At 30.5% G+C, this 12,330-nt stretch overlaps 1 long non-coding RNA gene across 1 annotated transcript; it reads left to right on the plus strand.

Annotated features, from left to right (window-relative positions):
• Positions 1-6,160: 6,160 nt before the first annotated feature.
• On the plus strand, positions 6,161-11,136 carry LOC129984499 (uncharacterized). The gene is made up of 3 exons (XR_008785497.1): positions 6,161-6,300; positions 7,503-7,670; positions 8,609-11,136. It is a non-coding gene; the product is annotated as an uncharacterized LOC129984499 (long non-coding RNA).
• The last annotated feature ends 1,194 nt before the right edge of the window (positions 11,137-12,330 follow it).

Below are 12,330 nucleotides of genomic sequence, written 5' to 3' on the forward strand. Positions count from 1 at the left end.
GTTTTTAAATAGAAATTTCAGCGTGTGTTTTAAATACTGTGGGCAATAAAATGAACCAAAAGTTTTATTGTTGGTGAAATACTTTTTCATTTATAGGTGTTTTTAGAAAATTTAAGTTCTAAATTTATGGTAAAAAGGTACATATACGTATATTTTTACCCATAACTTCTTTGCATCTCAAAATGTTTCTTAGATTTTGGTTCATTTCATTCATCCTTATATTCTATAACTTGTGTACAAAGAAAAATAGGATTGCTGCATTACAATTTTGTGTAGAGTGTTAACCGTTTTGGTTAAATTTCGTTAAAATTTACTACACATTTTCCTATTTCTCAAAATATATTGTATTTTCAAATATTTTTTTTTGTATTTATAGTGTTTATAATTGACAATTCATCTAAAATCATAAATAGTTATTAAAAAAAATCCAATTTTTCAAAATTTTTCCTTCGAACGTGTTCGGTTACCTTAAACAGAGAACTTTAGTGCATAATATGTTCATTTATACTCAATGAAATGATGCTATTTTGGGGGTGAAAGGTCTCAGATAGGTTTACAAATATAATTTGAAATAGTTTCATTTTATAAAGATGAAAAATATAATTTCTATAAAAAAAGGGAAATACTATATTATATTATTATTTCATGCAAGATTACATTTTATGATTTAATATTATTAAATAAAAAAAATATATAAATCTCATTCACGCAGATAAAAACTTTCCGATGCATACCTGCACAGATTATCAATAACATCTGCATCCTGATACATCAGAAATGAGGAGTTCTATTTTCTCATTCCTTAATCATTCCATTAAATTACTCTAATTATCTTCCCAATCAATCGATTAATTCTTACTCAGATGTTAAAAAAGGTTGCAAACATGACTCACAATCTCCCTCATGCACCGATATAAAAATGTTTTCCCTCATTAAGAAATTATTGTTTAAACTTTCTTCCTTATTTACGAGTTTTCCCAATTAGATTCGTTGATTGCATTTCATAAATTGCTCTTAAAAACAAATAAAAGGTAAAGCAGAAAACAGTTTTAAAAGTAATGATTGTGGGCTGATATTGCTAAATTAAATTATATCAGAATGTTCAAAATAATTATTTTGCTTAATTTTTTATAACTTTTGAATCTCTAAACCTGTTAACAGCTCTTTTTTTAAGGTTAAAGTGCAATTACTATAATTAGCGAAGAGGCTTGGTTATTATTAGATAAGGTTTTGCGTAGCAGGTGTTGTAATAATAGCAAAAGTTGAATGAAATGAAAATTTATACTATAAATATTTTTCCATTCCGTGACTTGTAAAGACCATTTCAGTAATTGCTGTTTAACGGTATATATATATATATATATTCGAAGACAGTGAAGATACTTTTGAATTTTTTAAGTTCGCTTTATTTCATCCCAGGAGGCACGAAATATGTACAAGCAGAAACGACGAGCACAACACAGAACAACACAAAACAAAATGAGGAAAAGCTGATTAAAATTTTATCCCTGTGAATATATACTGTGAGGTTTTAATAGGGATTTCCATCACGTGTCAGTCACAGGCAAGGGAATCATAGGGATCTTTTAGAAGAATTTGTGTAAGTCAGCAATATTTTATCTCTTCACTCGGAGTGTGGGAATCTTTTGGCTTTTAGCCGATTCAGCAATTTTAGAACTCGTGTTGAATAATTTAAATAGAAAAAAAAAGTGGAATGGGATCGGGAAATAAGAGAATATTTTAGAATGAAGTTAATATGGGCTGAATTACTATTAAACTTTGGGAATAAATACACTACGATAAAACTACGTGCATATATATATATATATATATATATATATAGTTAACTGGCGTTAGTTAGTGGCAATATATATAGTTTTAACTGGTGTGTAATTTTGTTCGCTGCTAGGTTATTTAATGCTTCTTCAGGCACAAAGCAGAAACAAAAAGTTTCTAGATTATGTCTTTAAAATTATATTTACGCATATATTTAACAAGAGGAACGATATTCATTCATAAGCTGCCATTGTCGTTTTAATCCCAGATGGTCTGGCTGTGCTAGATATTTTCGATGAATCCAAAAACTATCAAAATGGTAGTGGGAAAGTAGCAGCTTCTGTAAAATGACTACAATAATGAAGAAGATAGCTATAAAATGATAGACACCATTTAGTTTTAGTTTCGATAAGGTATACTAATGATTTGGTATGAAGCTTCAAAAATTCTTTTTTGGGGCAAAACTCCTAATTTTGAGCGTGAAAATTGAATAATTACCGTATAAATAGCCATCAAAAAGCAGAAATTCAACCATGGCTTTTAATACAAAATAATAATTTTATTAAAGGTTTACAGAAACTAAATAAGATAGTCAACAAAAATGTTTATTCACCTTAAAGAATCTTTTGAAAAATCACGAAGGAATTAAATTTAAATGAAATGAGGGAATTAAATTTGAAGCCCATATGTATAAACTTATTTTTCACTTACAACTTTCGTAGGAGATAAAGCGGTTATTCTAAAACCCCCTCTCAAATTATGCAACGACTTATATGTCTGGTCATTCTTTTTAACCCGAAGAGAAATATTACACCCCAGATGGAAGTTTGTTGTTCGTCCCTGTAACAAAATTATTTTCATGCGCGAAGTAAGATAAATAACATAAAATATTTATTTAGAAAATAAACTTTTATAAACTGGAACATTTCCCCTTTTGGATAGGTTAACGATTAATTCAATTTTTTGGAATGACCCGATAGAGTTCTATTTTTACTTTTTAATGTGTAATCTTTTAAAACTTCAAAAATATAATTTGTTAAAATCTGCATAATAGAGTTTTTACTTATACTGGTAGGTTTTTTTAGCTTAAATTCGATCACAATCAATTTTTGCATCCTTCAGATAAGAGAGCAAAAATGTTACTGTGAATAAATTAATTCTGAATCACTTAACTAAGAATTTCCCAAAGTCAATGATTAGCTTTAAAGTGAAAAGGTGTGCAGGAAGATATAGATTTTTTTTTCTTACTGATTTTAAAAATTTAAATAATAGAGAAGTTGTTTTAAAAAACTTGGTTAGTTTTCTATTTGCAACTTATTTTTGATTTTTTTAAAATAAAAAATGCAAGTTTAATTTTAATAAATAGTTTTTTTTGTGGACAATATGCTTCTAAAACTTTTATAGGCTGTGGATTATTTACATACAATAGGACAAAAAAGGGGGTGGGAAAATATCAGTGGGGTGGAAAAACCGCAATGATTTGGATTTTGAGTATGCATATCATTTTATTGTTCCAATATTTTGCTTTAATATTCACACACTAAATATTGTTTCATGAATAAATTGAGTAAAACTTTAATAGTTTTCTTCATCTAAATAAAATTAAATATCATGGATGCCAATTTTTTTATTGTTTTATATCACCTGATTTTGCTAGTCCATATTCGTCTTTTTATCATTTTGTGAACTTATCTTCTTAAGTGTTTGATGAGGATACACCAAAATGTTTTAGGCATTTGATAAGTGTTAAAATAAAGAAAATCTACAAGAAAAAAACTGCCATTTGAAATAAATGTACGAGACATATTTGAAATTGAAAATTGTCTTAGAACATGAATTACTCAAAATAGATAAAAAAACATCTGTTGATTCCTGAAAAATAGCATTTAAAAGGGCCTGAATGAATAAATGAATCGACAGTTCCATGCTTGCACAGAAAAACAAAAAAAGTGTATAAGCCTAATTTAATACAATCTAGGTATTCAAAAATCTAATTATTTTATTTTCTCTCTTTACAAATCTGGATACATATCTCGAAAAAATGTTTATTTTTTATTTAGAAAAAGAGTCATTAATGATACTCATAATATTAATTAATAACTAATTAACTCATACTTACTTAATAATTAATTTAACTCATAAAATGCAAATAATTAAAAGTTTCAGCAATATATTTCTGATAATATTTCAAAATATTCAGCTCGCCAGAAAAATTATTAGAGACGAACAAAACAGCATAGTTTAATTTTCCATTCATTACTTCTCATTAGAGTGAATAATTAATGACGAATGACGTCGAAAAGTTTTCTCATTAATGAATGTTTTGAATAGAGGCACTTAAATGTTATTTCAAAATGTAGTGAATGATTCCAATTACAATATTCAATACAATATTTGTAATAAAAAATATAGAACATTTTGAATTTAAGGACAGTTTTTAAATTCTGCAGATCATTCATTTAGTTTATTTTAATAATATTATAAATTTATGAAATTATTGAAGAATCCTTGTAGAAGGATTTTTCAATGTTATTATAAATTTATGAAATTATTGGAGAATCCTTGTAGAAGCATTAACATTACATTTGCATGCAATTATGCCTACCCTTTTTAGCTGTATAAAATGGCGCTTTTTAACAAAGCCAAGAAACGAAATTCTGTGGAAAGAATATCTGATCAGCGATCATATCTTTATGCAGTGGTGAAATTAGAAAAAAGTCCTCAGTCTTTAAGAGGTAATCACAGTGCTTAATCTGCCGCGCCTAATTAAGGCATTCCGATTAGATCTCACTAACTAAACCTTCGCTACAGCAATGGCTGCAACTAAGGGTGAATCCTAAGGGCCATCACCGGCCACGGTACAACCCATCCAGTGCGAAGAACATCCCTTAATCGACAGGAAGTAACCAACTTCCTCTATTTCTGTATCCACCAGGGTAGCGAGAAACAACCGCCATATCGGAAGCTCCTAATCATTATTTTTGAGGTGCCCCCCCCCCCGTGGAGATCTTGATCAAAGCAATCCTCAAACATTCTGGAGCGTCGAGTTGGAGAGATAATAATATAATAATGTGGATGCATAGACATAAATATATTGTTTAATGTTTAATGTACCTTCTTTATCAGTATTATTGCAAGAAATTCCACAAACGTAAGGTAAACTGAATCAACAGATTTTTTTTTTCAAATGATCTTAATTTCCAGAAACCCCCAAAATGTATACATCTTGAGGTAATGAAATTTCATTTAAACAGTTTGTATAAAAGCAAATTTTTTGGTGTAATATTATATTTGCTTAACTTATATTTTGATGAAACGTATCCTAATTTGCGTAAAATAAGCTAATTCAGCATTTAGCTAATAATAATTAATAAGCAAATTTATAGACTCTTAGTCATATTTTATAGAATTTATTGAGAAATCGAACCGGCAATTGTGATATATGAAGTCAGCGTTATAACCACTAAGCCATCCAAACAGCCAATATCTTGGTCATTTTGTGAGCTTTGAGATATATTACTTATGTTAGAAAATCGTACAAATATCAGTCTGCAAATAGAATTCGGAATCATTTTCCAGAATTTGTTTGTGGCTTACAATGTTGGCTGTCACTTGATTTTTTGATAGTTCACACTTACTTGGCGCAGTTTATCCCACAAAAGGATACTGCGACAGTATAATGACCACTTTATCATCACACTTACTATCTAATTAGATGATTTCTTTTCTATTGAAGTTAAGAAACATCAAAGAAAGGAAGGACCATTTAATCAGAAAGATGATTCGAATTGCGCAAATATGACAGCTAACATGCGCATCACTCAGACATCGAAGCACCATTTATTCGCGCTCTTCGTGATCTTCATTTTTAAGAGTAAATATGCCGAAACCCAAAATACTTTCATTTGGAAAACATCGACTGGAAAACTTAAAAATTAGGCTCTATTCTAGTCAAAACTTTGTTCTTTATTGCATAATAAAAACCGTTCAACATCCAAACAGCGCGTTACTGAGGTATATTGATTTTCGATGATGAAAAATAAGCTGTGGAAGTAAATGACATTTAATAATATATAATTACTGATAAATTATTTAAATCTATGGTTAGCTCTGCTATAATGGATCACGTATAAACAAATAATAATAACAAATAAAACTTCTTCGTCCATATGAGCCTCCGATTTCCTTTCTACTTATTTTTCCAGTCATGTATGTGAAGAAGATGTGTTGCATATTCAAATACGTTCGTCTTAAGTTGCGCGGGCATTTGTTGCAACCCTATATAAACAATTCTCAGAGTGATGACATGTTTGGTTTAATGCCGTTGTTTGTAATGAACGATATTGATGGCCTGCTTTGGGTTCAATATTTCGATTCAGTTTGATGCTTCAAGAATTATTCCTGACAACAAATTGGAAAAGAATATTATGGTTGAAAGTTTTAAAATATTCAGATTTATTATGAATGAAAAAATAGGTAACTTTAACTTTGCCTGAATGAAAGAAATTCTCTTTTCCACGCATGGTGAGTAATTTTATTTTTAAAAGTAATTCGATTTGTGTTCATGGATTGGTTTGTCATTTGCATTCATTGTATTTCTTGCTAATTGTTATGGAATTTTTGAAGAATTTGGATAGTCTTGATGTTTTAAGCTTAAATTAACTAACTTCAGTGTTTTAATATTGAAATATAATGATCGTCAGCTAATGTATAAAAAAATCTTAATTGATAAAGGGTATTAAATGTCATAGTATCCGTAACAAATACATGTAAAATTTTGAAGTTTACGTTTTTGAAGATTTCTTAATGAAATATTTGATAAGTAATATCTTGAGATTTATGAAAGCTTTGAGTTTTAATCTTTGTCGTGTAGTTCTACATTTAACTTGGAAAATTCCTGAAACGAAATGTTTTGAAATGGAGAAGAAAAGTTCCCAATTAGAAAATTGTTGTTCTGCCTTCTTGCTAGGCAGACGAGTTGACTTCTTTCAATGATTTTGAAAAGGTGTCGAATCTATAGTTCTGAACCTTGGATAATTTCGTTTGGGAAAAATGTTCAACCAATGATTAACCCTTTTACCAATGAATTTAAAGGTCTAATTGGATGACGCATCCTAATTAGGGCATTTATTATCTCATTTATAAGGTAAAGCGTATTTGAGATATTGTTCAGTTTCCAAGTGATTTTTGCGTTTTATATTAATACTATAATTGCAGATTTAAATGTTGAAAACTCGGTAAATGTATGCACTTGTAAGAAGCGCTGTTGTAATTGAAGAGATCAAGTGTTCCAATAAATATTGCGAATTAGAAATATTTTATAATATATTTTTAATGCTTGGTTTCATTAGTTTATTTTCCTGGTCTTTTTGATTAGAATGAGTTTGGAAGTGATTTGGATTACAATTTTATTGTTTTATCGCATTAACAAGTGTATGAAATCTTAAAACTACGAATATGTCATCCTACTTTCTTTTATAAATTGAATAACTGAATGGCGCTAAGGTGATCGGATCTGTTCTTGCCAGTTAAATTTACATCTTTAGTATGTGATGAAGCTTTCATCAAAATATTTTTCCTGTTTTCCATATATTCATTAAATTTTTTGTGTTGATTCAAAAAGTAAGCCTTGTCTTAAAAAATTCGCTGTAACGTGAATGTTTCATATTTTAAAAATTAACTATTCGCATGAATTGCTGCATTTGTATATTCCATACCTTTTTCAGAATTCACCCTATGGTTTGTCCCTTATAAGAAACGGACTACGATAAGAAATCCTTGAATTGAGGTCCTCGTGATGCAGGATTCAGACACGATACACATAAATGCAGACATCACCATGAAAAGGCTATTACCAAGTATGCAGAATTTCCTCAAACAAGACGCTGAAAATGGTAAGTACTTTTAAGTGTGAAGAAAGTACTTACCGGTTAATTGCCGGTATTGAAAGTTAATTGCCGGTATGTGAATTTAGTACTAGTTTTGGCATATTGCGTTTAAATAAATTTGATTTTTAATATTTCAGCGGGGGCACTTTAGAAATTTAAATGAGGGTGTTAATTATCAATTACGTAATCGTTTGCTATAAATGTTTCTAATCTTTAAGCTTCCTGGAAACTAAACTAACAGGTTTTCGAAATTTAATATTAATCTGAAGTTTCTAGAACGTTCTGGGGAATTTTTTCAGCATGCAATGCTTTTCGCATGGCATCGAATTTTGCAGTTCACTCGCATTATGCATCGGATTTAGCAATTTGACGTTTAATCTAAGTAAAAGTACCAATTAAAACTGAACATTTTCAAATGTATTAGTCTAAATTTTATAGTAAAAATGATATCGAGAAGGGTTCATACAATTGAGATTTATGGCTACCGAAAGTTATTACCAAAATTCTTCGTCAAGTTGATTTAAGGCTTGAAATTTAAAAGTACTCGAAAGTAAATTGGTTATTCCGCCTCCTGAATTGGTTTAAAAAGTTCTTTTTTGTGAATGATCATCCTCCAGCTACGGCTGCCATGGAAATTAAATAGATCTGCAGCCAAGTTATTGGTTAGACAGTGTCTTTCAAAATGGATTCGATTTTAATACTAGACACGTATCAAATGCTGGATGTTCAACTAACTTGCTCTGCCATTATTTAAAGATGGCAATCTTGGACAACTTGAAAGTTTTTAAATATACATTGCCAAAAAGTCCCAATAAAATGCGAAATATCAATGCTTAATGTGCTTAAATTTTATAAAAATGTTACTTCTTAATGACTTTAATAAGTGGAAATTTTTAATGCCTAATGAATTGACATGTTTATTTATTCTATTGTATATTTTTTAGGTTTACCATCAACCTTCTGCGCTGAGTGGAATATTCGAAATTCAAAGCTTATGGCACACGGTAGCCTTTTCCGGAATGTCACCAATATTAACACGATAGGAACACCCAATCAGGACATCAACTATATCTAGACTTCGTCAGTTCTTATCGGCTGTGATGGAGATTGCTTTGAAGGTTCAACATTGGCAAGTTTAGTTTAGTTTTCATTAATCTAAATGAAAATCAATTGTTAAAACAGAATGATCAATATGTATTAAGGTGTTTGAAGTAGATAAGTGATGTTTACCAACCATTTTTCTGATGCTTACCAGCTACTTGTATCAGCCCTAGTATAATACGATATTGAGGTATTTGTCACTTTCATATGCCAAAAGAAATATCGAGTTTTCGATTTCTATCAGATTCATGTTAGTACTTTAACTGAAACAATGAAGTTCTTTAAAATTTTTGTACAACTTGAGTAATCGAATTATACTTGAAAATTATTTAAAGTATTTAAATTTTGAAAGCAATGCAGATCCTATAATCAACCAATTTGCACAATGTAGTTAGATACATTTTCGATTGTACCATTAATGTCCTCTAGAAGATGGGCTGAAATCATATCAGTTTACCTTATGCAAGTGTATGATTCAACTGAAGCACATCCGCATTTAATAACATTAGAATATAATGATCTGACACATTTTATTCGTCAATAGTTTTCGATGCATATCGCAAGCAAATGTCGTCTTCCAAACAATGATATACATACAAATCTTGAATTCCCCCACTTGTGGAACAAATTCTGAAACAAATGTTAACTTCCATTTTCTCTAATAAACATAACCTAATATTTGACACAGTCAACCGGCCAAAGAACATCTATGAAATTCTTGGTGCTACTCATATGAAAACCAGAATACTTGGTCCTCCTAAGTTTTAACAAGTTTCCTCCAAAATTGGATTATTTTTCTGAGAATAAATGGCGTCCATTATTCGTTCTAAACTCTTTATCAAATCTTATTTTGAATCAATTTCTTGAGAAATCATTTCAGGTGATTTTACATTCACTTGAATTTTAATTTCTTATTCATTGCCTGTTTTCTATTAGTTATGCCAATTTGTTGCTTTGCCGGATGTTTTCCCAATCCGCAGTGCATCTTTTAGCAAGGGATAGTGTAATCTCGAGTAGCTTCTGTCAACTCTGTTGCTTATAGCATTTGTCATCGACAAGCTCGCTGACGAAGTCGGCGATTTAAGCCGAGCTTTAGCATCTATTGTTTCAGCAACTCCACCTAGGGCCAAGAATATGTCTTATGTGTTACAGCCCTTCTCAAGGGGCGGACTTCATTCATACGTTTCATTCACTCATCCACAAACTGTAATTTAGACCTGAATCCGAACGTTCACCTATGATCTAGTTCCCCCAGTGGTATTGTGGACTTTGTAGCTTAGGCAGACTTATACGTGCACCAGCCATATTGTACACGCCGTCTTCGGCCGGCGGTGTTCCAACTCGTAACCCAAAAGATGCCGATCCAACGCCCTACCAGCCAGAATTTCATGAAAAATTGAATCTCATTTTCTTCAGATCCCTCTGCACAATTATTTCGAATAGATTATTGCTGAAGACAATTCATGATATATGTTTGCAGATTGGGATACTGGATTTCTTGACATTTTGTTCAACTGTCTTGCTTCAAGTGATTAAAAATACATGGAAAAGTAAGATATATCAATTTTTTGAGATTCCCATATTTCACAACTGAAGTGTTAAATACTGCCAGTCCTTTGGACTTCTGTGGTATGTCTGGTTACTATTGTGTAGGATGCAACATTCTTGATGGATAATAATTATAAAAGCGGTATTTTAGAAACACTTCCACATAAATGTTTAGGAATAAACATACCTAGAGCTAATCCTGAGATTTCTAACGTTACAGGAATATTTTCTTTTACATTAAACGTTACGCTTCGGACCCCAGTGTACAGTCTGATTGCTATTGTAAAGGATGCATCCTTCCTTATGGCCGTATAATAGCAAAAACATCCACAATTGTTAAGAATCAAACCTAGATTTCTAAGCACTAAAAGGAATGTTTGCATCTCGTATGATATGATGCAGCTCATTACTTTTTGGAATTCAAAAAGGGAACATCGTTTCTAGAAAAATTATGCATCTGGATTCTTTTTGCAGAATCTCCATACTTTTCAGTCTTGGCCTTTTCAGAAAATTAACTTATCTTCAGATATCAGATTTTCAATGTATGTTGCAAATTTCATTTTATATGAAATCCGATTTTTGCATTATGGAAAGATTCTAGGCTGACAGTGAAACTAATACAATAGCAATTAAAGATGGAACTTAGGATTAAGAATAAATCATTTTAAAACTGATTTACTGATAGTTAAAGCACGGAAAGCTGATTCACAGCAAACTAGGTTTTAGATAATTAAATCGTATTTCAAAGCGTAAAGCTCTTCAGAATTCTATTGAGATTAAATTTTTCTGTAAATTAACTTAACAAAAACTGATAGACAAAATTTTTAACTTGATTTAAAAAGAATTTAAATGGTACTTTGGATGTGAAAGTATGAAATTGAACTTCATGGATGGATTGGATTGCAAGAGATGAATGTATGAAAAGTGCTTAGCGTGTGAGATTGTCTGATAAATTAATAAAAAAATTGCGCATGCTGGAATGAATGAATAAACGAATTTGGGATATTAAATTTATTTAAAGGCAAATAGGGTGAAGGGGGTGCCAGCCGGCTGGCGGGAGGGTGGGAATTTCTGGAGTTATGTATGTATGAAGATGATTGAGTATTAAGAAGTTTAATTTATACTTTTCACATCAAATTTTTCTAACTTGTATTTAAATTTTTGTTGTATTGATCTGCATAGATCCATGCAACACAGTAGGAGAGGTATTTTAATTAATAAACAATAAATTTTAATTGAATTTAGGATATTTTACTACTCGTTAAAATCGACTAATGAAAAGTTTGTTCGTTGATTAAATATTAATGTAAGGTGATGTTGAAAATTTAAGTTCATACATATTAAACAAATCTTTAATTGCTATTAACTTTCACTGCAAATCTGTTTATTTGTACGAGTTCTTCAAGGTTAAGTTCGTAGACGTAGTTTTTCAATTGTATATTTAGGAACCATATGACTTGGGTAAGTTTCCCGAGTTATTTTAATACATATTAAATTACTCGAGACCAAATTTAGATTTAAAGATGTAAAAGAAAAAAAATGGTCGTTTTTATTCAATGACATGATTTGATAATTTTTTGGGTTGTTCAGTGCAAATCTCCTGGGAATTTACTTTCGAGATGATGCTGAAATGGTCTTGGCTCCATATTTTAAATTATTGAAATAGCCGATAACTAATAAAATTCGTCATTAGTCTACTTGAATCTGTATATTTAGTTTATCATTTTTTGGTGTGAAATGATTCTCCTTCTGAACGTATTGGTATTTATTCTGAGCAGAAGTTTTCGCAACATTGAATACAAGGTGGGGCATTTTATTTGTCGCTTGTAGTCATCAATCTCTGACGATGTCGGTGTTAATATAAATAAAGGATTGATCCGCATTTAATTTCTACTCTGTGAAATGCCTTATTCTTAAAATCTGCCTAGCAGGAGTCAAAGGCTGTCACATTTCCTGCATGTTTCAAGTACTGAAACAAAAGTATCAAAATCGAAGACATTCTGGATTTCTAAGCAAG

The sequence above is a fragment of the Argiope bruennichi genome, chromosome 9, assembly GCF_947563725.1.
Source record: "Argiope bruennichi chromosome 9, qqArgBrue1.1, whole genome shotgun sequence".
Taxonomy (NCBI): Eukaryota; Metazoa; Arthropoda; class Arachnida; order Araneae; family Araneidae; genus Argiope; species Argiope bruennichi.